We start from the raw sequence: 21576 nt of genomic DNA on the forward strand, positions 1-21576 counted from the left end.
TCAAGAAATTATTTTTAATTGCTATCCAGAAAGAGCGTTTGAGTTGATTCGTTTTTCTGCTGGTTGATATGCCAATTTCCCTAATTTTCATAATTTTTCAGAATTTTTAAGATACCAGAAGTATACGAATTATACATATTGCTACAGGCTTGTCTGTTTTTGACAGATTCTGTTTTTGTTGTGTTGATTGCTTATTTGGATGAAACTATGGATAGTATCGGGGGGGGGGGGGTACTAGCCATGGAAAAGTGACAATACAGTAATCTAACATCAATATAAACATAAATCAAGTTTACTGCAGTACCTAAAGAGTTGGTAGTTTTTTTCTTATGCTAATGATATCACGAGTTTCTGTTTAAATTTTGTGTTGTGAAGTTCTCAAGGTTTGGGTGATGTTCTCATGGACAATGGGATAAAGAGTGGAAAGAGCTCAAGCTTGGGGATGCCCAAGGCATCCCAGGCCAAATTCAAGGACACCAAAAATCCTAAGCTTGGGGATGCCCCGGGAAGGCATCCCCTCTTTCATCTTCAATTCATCGGTAACATTACTTGGAGCTATATTTTTATTCACCACATGATATGTGTTTTCTTGGACCGTCGTGTATTATAGGAGTCTTTTCTTTTTGTTGTGTCACAATCATCGTTGCTGCACACCTTATTGAGAGAGACATGCAGTCATCGTGAATTTGCTAGTATACTCATTGAGCTTCACTTATATCTTATGAGTTAGGCAATTAAGCTTGCATGTGCTTCACTTATATCTTTTGAGCTACATAATTTTGCTCTAGTGCTTCACTTGAATCTTTATAGAGAACGGCGGTGTCATATTTTGAAGGAATAAAAACTCTCGATCTTCACTTATATCTTTTTGAGAGTGCTCTCTCTAAGTAACTTGGTAATTGGCTTGTGCTATGAAAGTAGTCCTAAAGATGATAGGCATCCAAAGAGGATATAATAAAAACTTCCATATTCAAGTGCATTGCTTAGTAAGAGAAGTTTGATTCCTAACTACTAAGTTTTGAGACATGGATTTGGTAATATTAGAGTTATGTTAGTAGGGTGTTGTGAATCTAGAAATACTTGTGTTGAAGTTAGTGATTCCCGTAGCATGCACATATGGTGAACCGCTATGTTAGGAAGTCGGAGCATAATTGATTTATTGATTGCCATCCTTTGTGTGGTGGTCAGGATCGTGCGATGGTTAACACCTACCAACTCTTCCCCTAGGAGTATGCGTTTAGCACTTTGTTTCGATTACTAATAAAACTTTCGCAATAAGTATATGAGTTCTTAATGACTAATGTGAGTCCATGGTATAGATGCACTTTCACCTTCCACCTTTGCTAGCCTCTCTAGTACCGCACAACTTTCGCGGGTGCACAAACCCACCATATACCTTCCTCAAAACAACCACCATACCTACCTATTATGGCATTTTCATAGCCATTCCGAGATATATTGCCGTGCAACTCCCACCGTTCCGTCTCATGACTTGTGCCGTCATTTACATATTGCCATTGCATGATCGTAAGATAGCTAGCGAGATGTTTCAATGTCATACGCTAAGCTAGATCGTTGCACATCCCGGTACACTGCCGGAGGCATTTCCTTCAGAGTCATCATTGTTCTAAGCATTGAGCTGTGAGTAAATAAAAGTGTGATGATCATCATTATTAGAGCATTGTCCCATGTGAGGAAATAAAATAAAAAGAGGCCAAAGATGCCCAGCAAAAAAACATATGAAAAGAGGCCAAAGAGCCCAAACGAAAAAAAGAGAGGAAAAGAGAGAAGGGACAATGCTACTATCTTTTTCCACACTTGTGCTTCAAAATAGCACCATGTTCTTCATGATAGAGAGTCTCTTTTTTGACACTTCCTTATACTAGTGGGAATCTTCATTATATAACTTGGCTTGTATATTCCAATGGTGGGCATCCTCAAAATTGCCCTAGGTCTTCATGAGCAAGCAAGTTGGGTGCACACCCACTAGTTCTCATTTTGAGCTTTCAAACACTTATAGCTCTCACTGCATCCGTTGCATTGTAATCCCTACTCATTCACATTGATATCTATTGATGGGCATATCCATAGCCCTTTGATACGCCGAGTCGATATGACCATCTCCTCCTTTTTGCCTCACAACCTCCACCACTCTCTATTCCACCTATAGTGATATATCCATAGCTCACATTAGTCATGAGTATTGCGTGAGAGTTCAAAAAGTTTGAGAAATTAAGAGTGCGAAAAAAATTACTTGGCCAATACCGGGGTTGTGCATGATTTAAATTCGTTGTGTGGGGATGATGGAGCATAGCCAGACTATACGATTTTGTAGGGATAACTTTCTTTGGCCTTGTTATTTCAAAAGTTCATGATTGCCTTGCTAGTTTGCTTGAAGTATTATTGTTTTCATGTCAGTAGCAAACTTTGTTTTGAATCTTACGGATCTAAACATTCATGTCACAAGAAAGAAGTTACAAAGGACATATATGATAGGTAGCATTCCACATCAAAAATTCAGTCTTTATCACTTCCCTACTCGAGGACGAGCATGAGTTAAGCTTGGGGATGCTTGATACGTCTCCAACGTATCTATAAATTTTGATGGTTCCATGCTATTATCTTGTCAACTTTGGATGTTTTGTATGCATGAATATGCTATTTTATATCTTCTTTGGGACTAACCGATTAACTCAGTGCCAGGTGCCAGTTTCTATGTTTCGCATGTTTTTGACCTTTTTCACAGGAGAATATTAAACGAAGTCCAAACGGAATAAAACCTGCGGAATGCTTTTTTCCATAACACAAGATACGCAGGGGCTTGAGAACCAAGGAAAAGGACCCCGAGGGAGGTCACAAGCCCCCTAGGCGCGGCCTTGGGGGCGGCTAGCAGGCTTGTGGGCCCCCCGTGGCTCCTTTTCCCTACTTCTTCCACCTATAAATTCTCCAAAAATCTGAAACTGCCAGAGGGAGCCACGAAAATACTTTTCCGCCGCCGCAAGCTACTGTCTCCGCAAGATCCCATCTGGGCACGTTCTCGTGCCCTGCTGGAGGGGGGATTCTGACACGGAGGGCTTCTTCATCAACACCATTGCCTCTCCGATGATGCGTGAGTAGTTCACCACAGACCTTCAGGTCCATAGCTACTAGCTAGATGGCTTCTTCTCTCTCTTGGATCTTCAATACAAAGTTCTCCATGATCTTCATGGAGATCTATCCGATGTAATCTTCTTTTGCGGTGTGTTTGTCGAGATCCGATGAATTGTGGATTTGTGATCATATTATCTATGAATATTATTTGAGTTTCCTCTGATCTCTTATATACATGATTTTGTATCCTTGTAATTCTCTTCGAGTTGTGGGTTTCATTTGGCCAACTTGATCTATAATTCTTGAAATGGGAGAAGTGTTTGGTTTTGGGTTCATACCGTGCGGTGTCCTCACCAAGTGATAGAAGGGGTAGTAATGCACGCATCGTGTTGTTTCCATCAAGGGTAAAAAGATGGGGTTTATATCTATTGCATGAATTTATCCCTCTACATCATGTCATCTTGCTTATGGCGTTACTCTATTTGTTTTTAACTCAATACACTAGATGGATGCCGGATAGCGGTCGATGTGTGGAGTAATAGTAGTAGATGCAGACAGTATCGGTCTACTTGTCTCGGGCGTGATGCCTATATGTATGATCATTGCCTTAGATATCATCATGACTTTGTGCGGTTCTATCAATTGCTTGACAGTAATTCGTTCACCTACCGTAATACTTGATATCATGAGAGAAGCCTCTAGTGAAAACTATGGCCCCTGGGTCTACTTCACATCATATTTTCAGCTCTACACTTTTACTTTGTTGCACTTTCCACCTTCAGATCTCACCTTGCAATTAATCGTGAAGGGATTGCCAACCCCTTTATAGCGTTGGGTGCAAGTTTGTGTGTTTTTGCGCAGGTACATTGGTGACTTGCCTTGATACTCCTACTGGATTGATACCTTGGTTCTCAAACTGAGGGAAATACTTACTGCTACTGTGCTGCATCACCCTTTCCTCTTCAAGGGAAAAACCAACGCAATCTCAAGATGTAGCAGGGTGTAGGACCAATATATCAATCTTTACCTTCGGACCAAACCGAAGCTCCTCATCATATACGGGTTCTCCCGGGACTCCGAACAACCTTTGGTCACCAACATATATAACTTAACAATACTAAATCATCATCGAACGTTAAGAGTGCGGACCCTGTGGGTTCAAGAGCTATGCAGAGATGACTGAGTCACCTCTACAGTCAATAATCAATAGCGGGACCTGGATGTCCATATTTGTTCCTACATATTCCACAAAGACCGTTATCGATCGAACCATGATGCCATGGATTTAATCAATCCGGTATGCGGTTCCCTTTTTTCAGTTGTATATTACTTTCCTGAATTTTGATTGTCGTTATCTCCATACCTAGTTCAATATCGTTCCTGACAAGTTCTTTTACTTGTTCTGTAATACAAGATCCCGTGACTAACTCCTTAGTCACATTCCTTGCAAGCATCTTCTGATGTTGTATTACCGAGTTGGCCCAAAGATACCTCTCCATCACACATAGTGACAAATCCAAGTCATATGCATGCCAGTCAACAAACAACTTCGGAGATACCTTATGGCATCTTTATAATCACCTAGTTATGTTGTGATGTTTGATACACACAAGGCATTCTACGAGTGTCACCGAGTTGCATGATCCCATGGTCTTAGGAACACATACTTGATATGCAGAAAGAAATCGCGATAAACTTAGTCAAATGATCAAATGCTATGTTCACATTTGGGTCTTGTCCATCACATCATTCTCCTAATGATGTGATCCCATTATACAATGACAACTCATGTCTATCGTTAGGAAACCATAACCACATTTGTTTAATGAGCCAGTATAGTAGAGGCTAACTAGGGACAGGTTGTTGTCCATGTATCCACACATGTATCTTATTTTCAAATCAATATTGTTATAGCATGGATAATAAATGAGTATAATGAACAAGGCAATATGAGGATAACCAATTTATTATTGCCTCTAGGGTATATTTCCAAGAGTCTCCCACTTGCACTAGAGTCAATAATCTACTATTACATGGTAATGAATCTAACACCTATAGAGTTTTGGTGTTGATCATGTTTTTCTCATGGAAGAGGTTTAGTCAACGGGTCTGCAACATTCAGATCTGTATGTACTTTGCAAATGTTTATGTCCTCCTCCTTGATATATATAATCACGGATGGAACTGAAGCGGTGCTTTATATGTGTGGTGCTTTTGTGAAACCTGGGTTCCTTGGCTAGAACAATGGCACCAGTGTTGTCACCAAACAGGGTCACTGGATCAATCGCATTGGCCACAACTCCAAGACCCGTCATGAATTTCTTCATCCAGACACCTTCCTTTGGTGCTTTCGAACCAGATATGTACTACACTTCACATGTAGAATCAACTATCACGCTGTGCTTGGAACCGCACCAGCTTACCGCTGCACACGTTTAGAATAAATACGTATCCTGTTTGAGACTTGGTGTTTCACCCTATGTTTTGCCTTATATGACTAATTTAACATAGCTCAAAAATTAGGGCTAACAAAAACTAGTGTGTTTGCTTCTGATGCTTGACTTGATTGCTATTTGCTTGTGTGATTGTTGGTGTTTTAATTCACAAAAACCGCCCAAATCTCTAAAATCATATCCTTGATCCTAACCTGACCAAATGACCGTGCCATGTGTATAGGGTATAAACAATTTCCTTTACAGATATTATTTTCACCAAAAAGCATTTATATGATTTAGCTTTTCAATAACCCCTAAATTGAGGTACTACTACAAGTCCTCAAATCAGGGAAGATGTTTTGCCCCATATATTTTATTTGGATCCTATTATGAGAAAGACTTTCCAAAACCACAAAATAAATATTTCAAAATTTATTTTCCTATTTTATATAAATAACTTTTTTCTGAGGCCAGAAATGGTCTTTTATAAGGGAACTTTTGTTATGATTTCACAATATTTGGGAAAATATAGGGTAACTCAGTGGACATATATTGTCCATATATACGAGTTTCAACACATGGTCATGTTCAAAATATTGGACAAAAACCTCCAAGACCCTCTTTGCCTATTTCAAGTATTTGAAATATTTCTACAAGAAATATTCTCAAATAAATCCAAGAAAATTCTAGAAAGTCACACATGCCATATGTGATGATCTTGCAAAGTTTTAATTCACCAAAATATTCCAAAACCATCTCTGTCCAGATCCAAACTTGGACAAGTTTACATTGCCGAGTTTCTCCAATTATTCTTAAAGTTTGTGGTCATGTTATAAGACTGTAATAATGAATCCACACCAAGTGGTGCATCAAGGAGAACATATCCACTTGTCCAAATCCCCCAAAACCATTCCTGCTAATTTCGGGCAACACTGCATTTGCAAGTTTCCCATTAGGTCCCAAACTTTTGGGGCATGCCCTAATTCTCAAATAATGCCACCACACCAAGTGGTGCATTAGGGGGAATAGATATGCATAACCAGATCTAGAAAGACCAGTTCCTGCCTAATTCTAGGGTTTATAGAGTTTGCACTATAAACTTTCATCATATAATCCCAAAATTGGTGATCAACCTTACTTCTACCTATGTTTCACTCTTGTTAAGCTTCATTGCAAGGGGAATCCTTTAACTATCCCACACACCCATCAAACAACTGGTGCCCATTGTTTTTGCTCAATGATTGCAAGACTAGAATTGCTCTCCTTGAGGCTAAATTTTACCACAACCCCTCCTAGTCACCAACCACATCTAGGATGTTCCCATATGGCTAGCTCTATGATTGAGGGGAGTGAAACCCCCACTTGCACCCCATGTAAAGCCATTTCCTCTGTCTCTCTCACATCTTATTATCTATCCTAGCCAACACCGAGAGCATCCAATGTGTTTTCCCAATGTTATACTCCCTTGAAAGTGCGTTATATCGACTAGAGGGGGTGAATAGTCGATTTTTAGAATTTCATCGCTCAGGAAATTCCTCTTGAGAAAATTCCTCACTAATGAATTACATGAAGCGGAAATAGCATAGGATCTGAAGTGCAAAGACTACTACAACAGATTACCTTTGAAGATTATGAGAATCGGTTTGCACAGAACGCAGGTACACAGAACGCAGGTGAAGATGAACTCGAATGAAGAATATGAGGTTGAGGAAATTCAGAGAAAGTCTTCAGACAAATTCTTCAAACAGCACACATGAAAGTATTCAACATACAATTCTAAGGATATGAAAGACTTGAAGAAATAGAACCCGTGGCTTGATGAAGACAATCGTTGACGACCGAGTTCCAACTGATGTCACAGTTGTATGTCTGGTTTGGAGCGGCTTGGTATTGAAACCAAAGGACACAGTCCTGGGACACACAGTCTCTACCGTATTCTCCTTGAGCTAAGTACACACAATCCTCGCCCAACACTCGTGGTAAGTCTTCAGGGCAGACTTCCAAACCCTCACAAACTCGGTCACCCCAAGATCCATAATTGACTGCTGGAAGCTCCAGATCATGATGCCTAACCGTCTGGAAGATGCACAATCCTCAAAGGTAAAGGGCTTCAGTTCCACACAGGAACAAATTCTTGAGTGATGCTCAATCACTTGGTTTTTGGTTTGTGGTTTGGTGTTTGGGGTATTTCCACACTTGATGATTTACTCTCGAAGACTCTGAGGAATTTGGGTTGCTCTAAATGACAAGTGTCAATTTCTCTCGGAACAGCCGACCAGCTAGTGGTTGTGGGGGCGTCTATTTGTAGCCTCGGAGCATCCCGACATGATTTGACATAAATGCCCTTTAATAATGTGACTCTTGGGCGGATAAGATCAGTGAAGTGGCTCGTGTCGCGGCAACGGTCAGAACTTTCAACTGTGAAAGTCCTCATGTCTATCATATTCCTCACTTGAGGCTTTGGTAGGTTGAGGCCTGGGTTGAGCATCACGAGGAAATTCATTCTGTAGTGTTACTTCGACCCCCTTTAATAGTACGGTATTCCTATGAGTCAAGAGTAAAGAAAATGAAAAAAAAGAGTAAATCTTCAAGCTTCAAAGTCTTCAGACTGTTTTCTTCAGGACACACCAAATTCCTCATCTTCAATATCTTCATGACGAGTATCAATTTCATCGTAATTTCTTTGCAATCAAAGTCTTCAACTTTAGACCAATTTCTTCAGTACATTTTTAGGGTCGATATTCTTCGTATAATTGAAACTCCTCGACGACTTATAGAGCATGTGTACACTTACAAACACATTAGTCACTTAACTTATAAGTCTTCAAACCACCAAAATCACTAAGAGCATTAGATGCACTTACAATCTACCCCTTTTTCGTGGTTGATGACAATTAGTTTAAGTTTTCAACGGGGATAAAAATATGAAATGTAAGTACTGATTTTGTGGAATATGAAATCAAGATACCGAGAAACTCCCCTTGAAGATGTGCATATTTTGAGGAATTTGCTTTCAACAGCAGGTGCACATTGATGATTTATATCATGGAGATCTCCCCCTGTATCTTATAAATCATGCACACATTTGACATATAGTATGGGGAATTTGAAAATGCATGATGAAAAATGGTGTCTGACGAATTTTAGCATGCCTGCATTAACAGACTTTGAGGAATAAGCATGCGATGAAAAACGTTCAAAAGAGTCAGAGAACCATCGGGCTAAAGTTACAACTCATTACATCAAACACTTCAGAAGAACAAAGAGTTTGTAACTTAATATAATCCCCAAAATAGATCTCGGTTGAAGACTAACTCTCAGGTTTCTCCCCCTTTGTCATCAAGTGACGAAAAGGGACAAAACTGAGGACTAACGCCCTTGGAAGAAATTCACTTCTTGGCTGATGAAGAGGCGTGAGGATTCTTGGAGATGGGCTTCTTCCTTGGACCAGTTCCAGTGTATTCTAGTTCTTCATCTCACTCAGCAGCGCGGAATGAAGAAAATGAGCTCCCCACCAAGACAGGAACTGTAATTGACTTGAATTTCTTCTTTGGAGGCCACGACCAGTCGAAGTCTTGAGTAAAATCCAATTCCTCAAGTTCCTCTTGAGTCTTCAGATGAGCCAAGGTGGCCCAGGTTCAATCAAACATCCCATGAAGATAATAGTGATTTTTTTCGCTGCATTTTGAGTTACGTTGAGGGTTTTCAAAATGGCACTGAACTGACGTTTAACCCACTTGTGATTGCGGTTGACCTTTTGATGAAGACTGAGGAGTAGCTCTAAATTATTCATCACTCTGGGGGCAGTTGGGCTTGGTGGATCTTGGGTAGCAGTGTCATTGTATGAAGAATATGAGTTTGCCTTGTGAAAATGGCCATCAAGGGTCTGATTTCCTTCATCAATGACAGATTTTCCTTTGCCTTCAACAGGCTCAAATGATTTCTTGATGACTTTTATAGACGGCAGATATCCGAAGTGATTCTGAAAATAAGCTTAGTAGTTGATGCCTGACCTGTTTCTGATGAATCTCATAATCCAGGGCGCATAAATCTTCAATTCAAATGGCGAGAGGCCATTGTGAGCCAAAGTCCTCAAGAAGAAATCATGAAGGTTCATTGGTATGCCATGGATGACATTGAACAGAATATTCTTCATGATGCCTATGACATCTTCTTCATCATCACGCCCTTTTATAGGAGCAATGGCATAGGACATGATTCTGTAAACTGTTCTTCGTTCATACTTCAAGTCTTGTACCAGAAATCGAGTCCTTGGAGGTTGGTCCTTGACCAAAGGCTTCATGAGGACTTCCATCAGTCCATTTGGCAGTTCACGTTCATCATACATCAGCACTGCATCCTCTGAGGGAATTGAGATTGGAAGAGCTCGATGCAATTCAGTTGCAGGCGCTTTGTAGTGCGTGTGGTGAGTCATCCAATCCAAAACCCAAGTGTTGACATTCTTTGGGTCGCCAGAGATGTGCAGAGTGGCGCAAAACTGCAGAATAATGTTGGTGTTCCAATCGCCGATGTCAGTGTAGAAAGGCAGTAATCCGGCTTCGTGAAGAACGTTGAGGACTGGAGCAAAGCAAGGTATTTCCTCCATATCACAGTGAGGACTATCGATATGCTGAGATATCTTGTTTCTCCAACAGAGCACTGAAGCATAATAGTTGAGTTAGTTCCTTGTCCAAAACTTCCTATGCCTGATGCGAAGCTTGTCATATGGATTTTCGCCGGTGAAGTACATGCGTTATTCATAGAATGCCTCTTTCTGAAACTTTGGCCATTTGGAGAAAGGCTAATTCTGTTGTGGTTGAAGATTATTCTGCTCTTCTTGAGGAGTAGCCACTATCATTGTTGTTTCTGTGTTTACCACAACAATAGGAGTTTCATTGTTGGGCGCAGTAGCATTTTCTTCAGCTTGAGCATTTTCCTCAGTTTGAGCATTTTCCTCAGTTTGGGAATTTTGCTTGTTGGAGGAGGCAGTTGCAGTATTCGTCGCTGCATTGTCTTGAGCTGATGCAGCTAATTCTTGAGCAGATTCCTCATGAAAGGTTTTCCCATCAAAACCTATGAGGATTTGAGTTGCAGGAGGAGTCGGAGGAATTTGAGTTGACCTGGGTGAGCGAGGATGAGTCTCTTCCCAAAAATCATCATGAATCACTGGAGTGCTGCACCCAGTTTCATCATCACCCACTTGTTCTTCTGTGGTCTTTGGAGGAATGGTGGACTAAGGAATGTCGTCTATCTGTATTTCCTCATCCATGATTTCTTCATCTTCAGCATCCTCCATTTCTTCATCATCTTCGGAAATGACATAGTCAAGTCCGAAGGGAATGATCAAGTAAGATGGAGCTACATTCAGAGGAGTAGCATCCACCGGGGCAGTTGAAGTCTTTGACTGAGTGACCTTTTGGCGTTTCACCTCTGAGGTTTTTGAGATTGAAGCTTTTCTCTTCTTTGCTTCTTTCGCAGCCGCTTTAGTCTTCTTCACGTCTGATGCAGATGGAGTCAATTTCTTTACCTTTGAGGGTTGAGGTGAAGGAATTGTTGTTGGAAATATGCCCTAGAGGCAATGATAAAATAGTTATTATTATATTTCCTGTTTCAAGATTATCGTTTATTATCCATGCTATAATTGTATTGGATGAAAGCATAGATACATGTGTGGATATATAGACAAAACAATGTCCCTAGTAAGCCTCTAGTTGGCAAGCGAGTTGATCAAGGATGGTTAAAGATTTCTAACCATATGCAAGTGTTGTCACTTGATAACTGGATCACATCATTAGGAGAATGATGTGATGGACGAGACCCAAACTATAAACGTAGCATGTGATCATGTCATTTTGTTGCTATTCTTTTCTGTGTGCCAAGTATTCATTCCTATGACCAAGAGATCATGTCCCTCACTTACACCGGAGGAATACCTTGTGTGTATCAAACGTCACAACGTTACTCGGTGACTATAAAGGTGCTCTACAGGTATCTCCAAAGGAGTCCGTTGAGTTAGCATGGATCAAGACTGGGATTTGTCACTTCGTGTGACGGAGAGGTATCTCGGGGACCACTAGGTAATACAACATCACTTATAAGACTTGCAAGCAATGTGAATCAAGTGTAAGTCACGGGATCTCATATTAAGGAACGAGTAAAGAGAATTGCCGGTAACGAGATTGAAATAGGTATAGAGATACCAACGATCAAATCTCGGGCAAATAACATACCCAAGGAGAAAGGGAATGTTATACGGGATTACATGTATCCTTGGCACAGAGGTTCAACCGATAAGATCTTCGTAGAATATGTAGGATCCAATATGGACATCCAGGTCCCGCTATAGGATATTGACCTAGGAGTGTCTCGAGTCATGTCTGCATAGTTCTCGAACCCGCAGGGTCTGCACACTTAAGGTTCTATGACATTTTAGTATAGTTGAGTTATATGTGGTTGTTCGGAGGCCCATATGAGATCACGGACGTCACGAGGGTTTCCAGAATGGTCTAGACACGAAAATTTATATATAGGATGGTTTCATTTGGTCACCGGAAAGATATTGGGCATTACCGGGAGTGTACCGGGAGTGACGAATGGGTTCCAGATATTTACCGGGAGGGTCCCACCCACCCGACAGTGAGACCAATAGACCTAGGGTGGCGCACTGGCACTTAGTGGGCTAGTGAGGGCAGCCCAAGTGGGCTATGGCGCCACAAGATGAAAACCAAAGAAAAGAAAAAAACAGAGAGGGAGGTGGGAAGGAAGGAGTGGACTCCTCCTTCCCCAAACCGAATTGGGGTGGGAGTCGACCTCCTCCTCTCTCATCTGACGACCTTGGGGCTCCCTTGATCCCCAAGGCTAGCCCCTCCCCTACTCCTATATATATTGGTGGTTTTAGGATTTTTCAGACACAACTTTGCCACGTGCAACTCAAACCTATACCTCGTAGTTCCACCTCTAGATCGGATTTCTGTGGAGCTCGAGCGGAGCCCTGCAGGAATAGATCATCTCCATCACGAGTGTGCCGTCACGCTGCCGGAGAACTCATCTACTTCCCCGTCTCTCTTGCTGGACCAAGAAGGCGGAGATCGTCATCGAGCTGTACGTGTGCTGAACGCGGAGGTGTCGCCCGTTCGGTGCTAGATCGAGACGGATCATGGGACGGATCATGGGACGACGGTGATTTGAATCACGAAGTTGTACCACTACATCAACCGCGTTTCTTAACGCTTCCCTCTTAGCGATCTAGAAGGGTATGTGGATCCGATCTCCCTCTCGTAGATGAACATCACCATGATAGGTCTACGTGTGCGTAGGATAAATTTTGGTTTCTCATGCAACGTTCCCAAACAATTGTTTCATCAAGCACTGGTGCAGTATTAGGCCTGGTAGTTTCATCAGCTGGAGCCTTTTCTTCAGCTAGAATATCTTGAGCAATTTCATCAGTAGTGGGTTCGTCAGTTTCATCTTCCTCAGGCAGCTGCACAGTGTAGCTTGATTGAGGTGCCGCTTGCTGCTTTGGAGGGGTCGTTCTCTTATTGTATTCATCAACTGCGGCAGAAGCAGCCTTCATGAAATTCACCTTTACTCCTTCACGATCAGTGTTAAGACTTGTATACTTATCTGCTAGGGTATTAAGTTCAGCCTGAGTTGATACAGGTGCTTCACGCGTCACTTTCAGGAGATTTTGCTTGAGGAATTTGTCCTTCTTGATTTTTGCAGCCTTTGCTTGCTTGGCTTGCTGCTCTTTCCACTTTTCCTCATTGATGAAAGTGGCTACCATGTGGCTTACACCTGGGGGAAGCTTTAAGTCATCAACTAGAGTGTCCGAATCATCATATCAGAGGTCTATGATATCCAGCAAAACCTTCGGGTCCATTGCTAGAGGAATAAAGCTGCCCGAGGCTTGAGCAACTCGTTCCAGCTTGTTTCTGATGATAGCTTGAAGTGCCTCCTCATCAAATTCTTCACTTTCTTCTGATGCAGAAGGAACATTGATGACTTTGCTAGTACTTGGTCGGATGCCTCTTCCAGCAGTCATTTTAGTTTCCAATAAAGGTGGTGAAGACTTTACAGTAGAGCTCGTGGCACACGACTCTGAAGAACTTGATTGAGCAGGCTGATGCTTAATGAGCTGCTTCTGTTGAGGCTGTGAAGACTGTGGTGCCGTTGAATATTTTTCCACTTTTCAGCCTTCTGAGATATTTGCTCTTTTGGCACTGAGGCTTTGGGTTTCCTCAGCACAGTCTTCTTCTGAGGAATTGCCGTAGTAGAGGCCTCAGCAGTTGAAGAGGTGGCGGCAGTGCCTGCAGCAGCAGAGTCATCATTGAATTTCTACATAGCTGCTTCTGCCTTCTTATGTACCTTAGACAAATACTTGCTCTTCTCATCAGGATAATCCTCAATGGTTTCAATGCTTGAGGGATGAGTAGCTTGTCGATCACCCTGAGGGGGCCTCTTGCAATGTGGCTTGAGGGTGAATTTCTTCGCATACTTAGGAGTAACATATATGTACTCCTTCCACTCCTTAGACCACCTGTGTTCAATTTTCTGAAGCCTTATAATGCACTTCGCCATGGTTTCTTTGCGATGAATTTCCTCATCTAGAGTGCAGTAGTGAGCATATTTGTCTTCAGGTATTTCAAACGTTGTGTTCTGTTCAAGCTTCTGTCCTCCCTTCTGCTTCCGGTCATCCTCTATTTTCTTCAACTGAGGCTTTTACTGAGGAATATGAACTCTTGAAGATTCTGATGATAGAGGTAAAGTTTCTTCGAGGAATGCTACAAATGAGTTAAGTTGATGAGAGCCTAGAGATTCATCAGCTGACATTTTGTACCCGTGAACAGAGTATAGGTGCGAAGAATTTGGAGAGGTCATATGCGTTCTCGCATTTTAAGAAACTAGAAAAAAATTAGGAGTGGAGGAATTTGACTAGTGGGTTGAGGAATTTGACTAAGCATTCTAATCTTGGGTTCCAAAGTTGTGCAGAACTTACACAATTGAGGAATCTCATGAAGAATTTTGAGTGGCTTAGTGAAATTCATCAAGTGTTTGAGGAATGAGTTTGCGTGGCTGACAGACACTCTGAGGAAAAACAGATTTCGCGAGTCTAAAGTGAAATAATAGATCAAAAGAGGCAGTAAAATAGGATTTTAATTACCTTGAGCGAAGAATAAGAAGAGCTGGAGTAGTAAAAGAGAGAAGCTCTTAGCTTCAGATCTTCCACGCCCTATCTCGGCGATAGAGTTCAGCTACAGCGGCGGCGGAGGAAGATATTCCGTGCACGGCGTGAGTTCGGTGAGGGCGAGGGCGAGGCAGTGAAGCTTTTCCTCACCGGTGATGAGGAAGCTAGCGGTGGCGCTAGTGTTTTGCTCGAGTGGAGAAGATGAGAGGATGAAGAGTTTTGACTGAGGGGGGGGGGTAAGAGCCTATTTATAGCTCAGGTGAAAAACTGTTCGGCCGAAACTTTCGGACCGAACTGCCCTTGCCCATTCGTCTCCGCATGACACGTGGAGCCCACGACTGAAGCAATGGAGTTCGTGGTTATCCGATTGTGAGAAGTGGGTCCAGTTGCTGTGTAACGTTATAAAAATGATTTTTGAATCTTTGAGGATTTTGTTGCAAAGTCCTCACCTGACAAGGACATAGTGAGGATTTTGAACAACTGTCAAGTTGAACGCATATAAAGAAATGAATAGACTTGGTTGAGCTTAGCATAGAGGGGAGTCGGGTTCGATCACATTCACTTAGAGGAAATATCAAATTGAAGACTGAGTTATAAGTGAATGCTATCGAGGACGTTGAAATCTCATTCTATATATATATATATATATATATATATATATATATATATATATCTGTGTGTGTGTGTGTGTGTGTGTGTGTGTGTGTGTGTGTGTCTATGCAAATTGAAATCATCAAACGTTTCGAAGAATTTGAAGATTTTGATGATTTTGAAAAACTTGAGGATTTTGTGACAAAGTGTCAGATTGATGAATTTCATGTTTTAAGAAAAACATCTTGAAGAATTTCAAAGTTGGGTGGTAGCGTGACCCACCGTATAAGAATGACGATTTCAGGCGCCGCTTACAATTGTCGTAGGGCCATGAGAACCAGATTCTTCATTAATTTTTCACACTAAGAGTGATATTTTTCATCGATTGAAGAAAATCGATTCTACGTGTGGTGCACATTTGAGTTATCAGTTTTGCATAAGTGTTAGGATGTGTGCATGTTTTCACAAAACATTTGAAGACTCTAGGATATTTAGCTCATAGCGCAACTTGCAAAACCTTCTCTCATCTAAGGGCTCAGTGAAAATATTTCCTAGGTGACTGTTAGTCTTCACATGATCGATGATGATATTGCCCTTGATGAAATGGTCCCGAAGAAAATGATGACGAATCTGGATGTGCTTAGTCTTCGAGTGTTGTACTGGATTGTAGGCGATCTTGATTGCACTCTCACTTTCGCAGTAGAGGGGCACATTCTTCATGTTGATGTCGTAGTCTTTGAGGGTTTGCTTCATCGATAGTAGTTGAGCACAGCAGGATCCAGCAGCAATGTACTCAACTTCGATAGTGGAGAGAGAAACATAGTTCTGGTTCTTTGAGGACCAATACACTAATGATCTTCCAAGGAAATGGCAAGTGCGAGATGTTGACTTGCGATCCACATGGTCACCAGCATAATCAGAATCGGAATATCCAACGGGATAAATATTTGAGCCCTTGGGGTACCATAATCCTAGTGTTGGTGTGTGAGCTAAGTATCAAAGAATATGCTTCACAACCTTATCGTGTGATTCCTTCAGTTTTGCTTGAAAACGAGCACACATGCAAACACTAAGCATTATATCTGGCCTATATTCACATAGATACAATAAAGAGCCAATCATCGAGCGATATACCTACTGAGCAAAATCTTTACCATTTTCGTCAGTGGAGAGGTGGCCGTCAGTAGGCATAGGAGTCGTGACGCCTTTGCATTCATGCATGTAGAATTTCCTCAGAACATGCTTGAGGTATTTCTCCTGTGATATGAAGATGCCATTGCGTTGTTGACGAATTTGAAGTCCTAAGAAGAATTTCAGGTCCCCCAACATAAACATCTGATATTCTTCACACATCATGTAAGCAAATTCATCACTTTAACGTTTGTCAGTACAACCAAAGATAATGTCGTCGACATATATTTGGCACACAAAAATTTCATTATCATAGGATTTTGTGAAACGAGTTGGATCGAGTTAACCAAGTATGAAGCTTTTCTTCATGAGGAATTCCTTTAATGTATCATACCATGCCCGAGGGGCTTGCATGAGGCCATAGAGTGCCGTTTTGAGTCTGAAGACTTTGTCTGGATGTTTCGGATCCTCAAAACCTAGGGGCTGGGAAACATATTCTTCTTCCTCAAGCTTACCATTGAGGTATGCACTTTTCACATCCATTTGATATAGAGTAATGTTATGATGATTAGCATAAGCAAGTAGTATTCGAATAGCTTCCAGTCTAGCAACAGGTGCTAAATTCCTTCAACCTGTGTGTACCCTTGGGCTACAATCCATGCCTTTTCCATCACCACTTGACCATCCTCATCTTTCTTTTTTCGGAATATCCACTTGGTGCCGATGATATTGTGCTTGCGAGGATCTGGTCGTTTGACGAGTGACCATACATCATTTAGCTTGAATTGAAGAAGTTCATCTTGCATTGCTTGAATCCACTCAGGTTCCATGATAGATTCAACAAATTTTGAGGGTTCTATGATGGACACAAAAGAGGAATGCCCACAAAAGTTAACTAAATGTGAAGCTTTTGAGCGAGTGAGAGGGCCTGGCACATCGATGCGATCGAGGATTTTCTCAAGTTCTACTTCATTTGGATTCCTTGGATGAGCTGGGTGAGGATTTTGTCTGGGCTGAGGAATTTGATCTGGAGCAATTTACTCAGGTGTACCTTCTTTAAGTTCATCATTGTTGGGGACGATTTCTTCAACAATTTCCTCGGTAGGAACAATGTCTTCAGTAGCTTTGAACTTGATTGTTTCCTCATGAGATAATTTGTCTAGCACAGGAGGCAATTGTTATCTTTGCGAGCCATTAGTTTCATCGAACCGCACATCTACAGTTTCAACAACCTTGTTGTGATAGGTGTTGAAGACTCTGTATGTGTGCGAGTCCTTTCCATAACCAAGCATAAAACCCTCATGTGCTTTAGGTGCAAATTTTGAGCTATGGTGAGGATCTCTAATCTAGAATTTTGCACCGAAGACTTTGAAATAACTTACATTGAGTTTCTTTTCAGTGAGGAGTTCATATGACGTTTTCTTGAGGAATTTGTGAAGATATACCCTTTTGATGATGTGGCAAGCAGTATTGATTGCTTTAGGACAGAAATGACGAGGAGTCTGATATTCTTCAAGCATGGTCCATGCCATTTCAACGAGAGTCCCATTCTTGCATTCAACGACACAATTCTGTTGAGGAGTATAAGGAGCAGATAGTTCGTGAGTAATACCAAGTTCATCAAGATAATCATCAATACCAGTGTTTTCGAATTCTGTTCCATTGTCACTCGTTATGTGTTTGATCTGGACGCTGAAATTCGTCGAGGCCCTTGAGGAAAATCATTTGAAGACTTCCTGCACATCAGGTTTATACATAATGATATGTACCCAACTGTATTGAGAATAGTCATCAACGATGACAAAGCCATATAAGGATGTTGCATTGGTTAGAGTAGCATAATGAGTAGGTCCAAACATGTCCGTGTGAAGCAATTTAAACGGACGATTGGTGGTCATGATAGGCTTCGAGGGGTGTTTGGATCTGGTCATTTTTCCACACTCACAAGCACCGCAGAGGTTGTCCTTAAGGAATTTGACTGATTTGATGCCAATGACATGCTTCTTCGTCGTCAGCGTGTGCAAATTCCTCATGGAGGTGTGACTAAGTCTTCGATGCCATAGCCAGCCTTCTAAGGTTTTTGCTAGTAAGCATGTGGCTGGTTGAGGAGCTGTGGAAAAATCAACAACGTACAAATCTCCTCTCCTAAAGCCTTCAAAGACTTTCGATCTGTCAGATACCATGATGACTACACATCTATATTTTCCAAAGATAATAACCATATCAAGTTCACAAAGAATTGAGAGTGACATGAGGTTAAACCCAAGGGATTCGAAATGCATCACTTCGTCCATGTGTCTGTCCTTGGAAATAGCCAATTTGCCATGTCCCAATACCTTAATTTTACCTTTCTCAGCATAAGTGATTTGCTTCAGTGGTGCTGGAGTCAGTGGCACATTCATCAGCAAGCTTTTATCACCAGTCATGTGGTTTGTGCAACCACTATCAAGAATCCGCTCAGTATTCTTGGGTTTGTTATCTTGCAGATGAATTAGTACATCTTACCATCTCATATGCTTCAGACTTGAAGAATATTATTTCAACTTCATCAGATAGGAATTTCATCATAAACAGTAATTTTGAGGATGTGTGAAATGTTATCATTTCATCAATTTTATCTTGCATCCAATCAAGCATTTTCCTCAGGTCTCGAGCAAATTCTTCAAATGATAATTTTCATCTGGAGACCTGACCTGTAGAAGTGATTATTTCAACTTCTTGACCACCCACATCTGAAGGGATGGCAAAGAGTTCATCATCCTTCGAGCACCATATGAGAAAGGGGGCATTGAAGCTAATGCATTTCGTTTCACAGTAACGGGGTTAGAGTACTCAAATGAATATGCAGAGAAGTTCTTTGAGGATTTATTAATATAATAATTTGAGGAATTATTCGCATATTCATAATCCCTGTTATTTTCATGCATATCAGAAGCATTAGCACGAGTATAAGCATAGTATTTACGAGTTGAGGATTTTGATCCTCTTGAAAACTTTGGTCCACCAGAGGAATTTGATTTGGGGTTCAGGTTCTTCACAGGTGGTGTCATGAGGACATTCACGTGAAGATTTTCCAAGCAACTTTTAGGGACCCAGATTTTCCTCAAGGGTGGTCCATTCCTGCAGTTAGTGTTGGGGAACGTTGCATGGGAAACAAAAATTTTCCTACGCACACGCAATACCTATCCATGGTAATGATCATCTACGAGAGGGGAGAGTGATTATACATACCCTTGTAGATCGCTAAGCGGAAGAATTAATAAAGGCCTTTGATGTAGTGGTACGTCTTCACAATCCGTCCCACGAACCGTCCTGATCCGTCCCATGAACCGTCTCACGATTCGTCCCACGATCCGTCCCGATCAAGTGCTGAACGGACGGCACCTTCGCGTTCCGCACACATACAGCTCGATGACGATCTTCACCTTCTTGATCTAGGAAGTGGGTCGGAGAGGTAGATGATTTCTCTAGCACAGCGGCGTGGTGGTGGCGGTGGTGATCTATTCCTGCAGGGCTTCGCCTAAGCGCCGCAAAAATACGATCTAGAGGAAGAACTACGAAGTAGAGGTTTAGGGTTGCACGTGCCAAAGTTGTGTCTCAAAAATACCAAAACCCTCCAGTATACATAGGAGGAGGGAGGGGCTAGGCTTGATACTCAAGGAGAGCCTCCTTGCCTAGGCCGAAGTGGAGGAGGGGGAGACCTCCTCCAATCCCACTTGGATTAGGACTCCTTCCCTAATTTCCCACCTCTTTTGGATTTTCCACTTTTTCCTCATGGGGTTTCTTGGATGACTTTGTCGGCCTATTATGCCTAATTGTGCATCCAATAAACCCATGTGGACCCCTTGGGGCGTGGTGGGCCCACCCAGTGGTTCCCCGAAACCCATTCGTCACTCCCAGTACAATGCCGACAATGCCCGAAAACCTTCCAGAATACAAATACCAACTTCCTATATATCAATCTACATTTCCGAACCATTCCGGAACTCCTCACGACGTCCAGGATCTCATCCGGGACTCCGACCAAAAGTTCGATCACCAACACGCATAACTCAACTATACCGAAACATCACCCAACCTTAAGTGTGCAGACCATGCGGGTTCCAGAACTATGCATACATGAGCTGAGACACTCCTCGGTCAATATACAATAGCAGGACCTGGATGTCCATATTGGATCCTACATATTGTACGAAGATCTTATCGGTTGAACCTCTATGCCAAGGATTCATATAATCCTGTATACCATTCCCTTTGTCCATCGGTATGTTACTTGCCCAAGATTCGATCGTCGGTATCTCCATAGCTAGTTCAATCTCGTTACCGACAAGTTTATTTACTCGTTCCGTAATACAATATCCCATAACTAACTCCTTAGTCATATTGCTTGCAAGGCTTGTTATGATGTTTTATTACCGAGTGGGCCCCGAGATATCTCTCCGTCACACGGAGTGACAAGTCCCAGTATTTATACATGACAACCCAACAGACACCTTCGGAGATACCTGTAGAGCACCTTTATAGTCACCCAGTTACATTACGATGTTTGATACACACAAGGTATTCCTTTTGATGTCCGGGAGTTGCATGATCTCATGGTCATAGGAACAGGTACATTGACATGCAGAAAACAATAGCAATAAACTGACACGATCGTATGCTACGTTTATAGTTTGGGTCTTGTCCATCACATCATTCTCCTAGTGATGTGTTCCCGTTATCAAGTGACAACACTTGCCTATGGCCAGGAAACCTTGACCATCTTTGATCAATGAGCTAGTCAACTACAGGCTCACTAGGGACAGTGTGTTTTGTATGTATCCACACATGTATTTGAGTTTCCAATCAATACAATTCTAGCATGGATAGTAAACGATTAGTATGAACAAGGAAATATAATAATAAGCAATTTATTATTACCTCTAGGGCATATTTCCAACTGTCTCCCACTTGCACTAGAGTCAATAATATAGTTCACATCACTATGTGATTGCAATGAACCTAACACCCATAGAGTTATGTGGTTTGATCATATCTTACTTGTGAGAGAGGTTTTTAGTCAATGGGTCTGAACTTTTCAAATCCGTGTGTGCTTTAAAAATATCTATTTCATCCTATAGATGCTGCTACCACGCACCATTTGGA

Source organism: Hordeum vulgare, chromosome 1H, assembly GCF_904849725.1.
Source record: "Hordeum vulgare subsp. vulgare chromosome 1H, MorexV3_pseudomolecules_assembly, whole genome shotgun sequence".
In the NCBI taxonomy this organism is placed as follows: Eukaryota; Viridiplantae; Streptophyta; class Magnoliopsida; order Poales; family Poaceae; genus Hordeum; species Hordeum vulgare.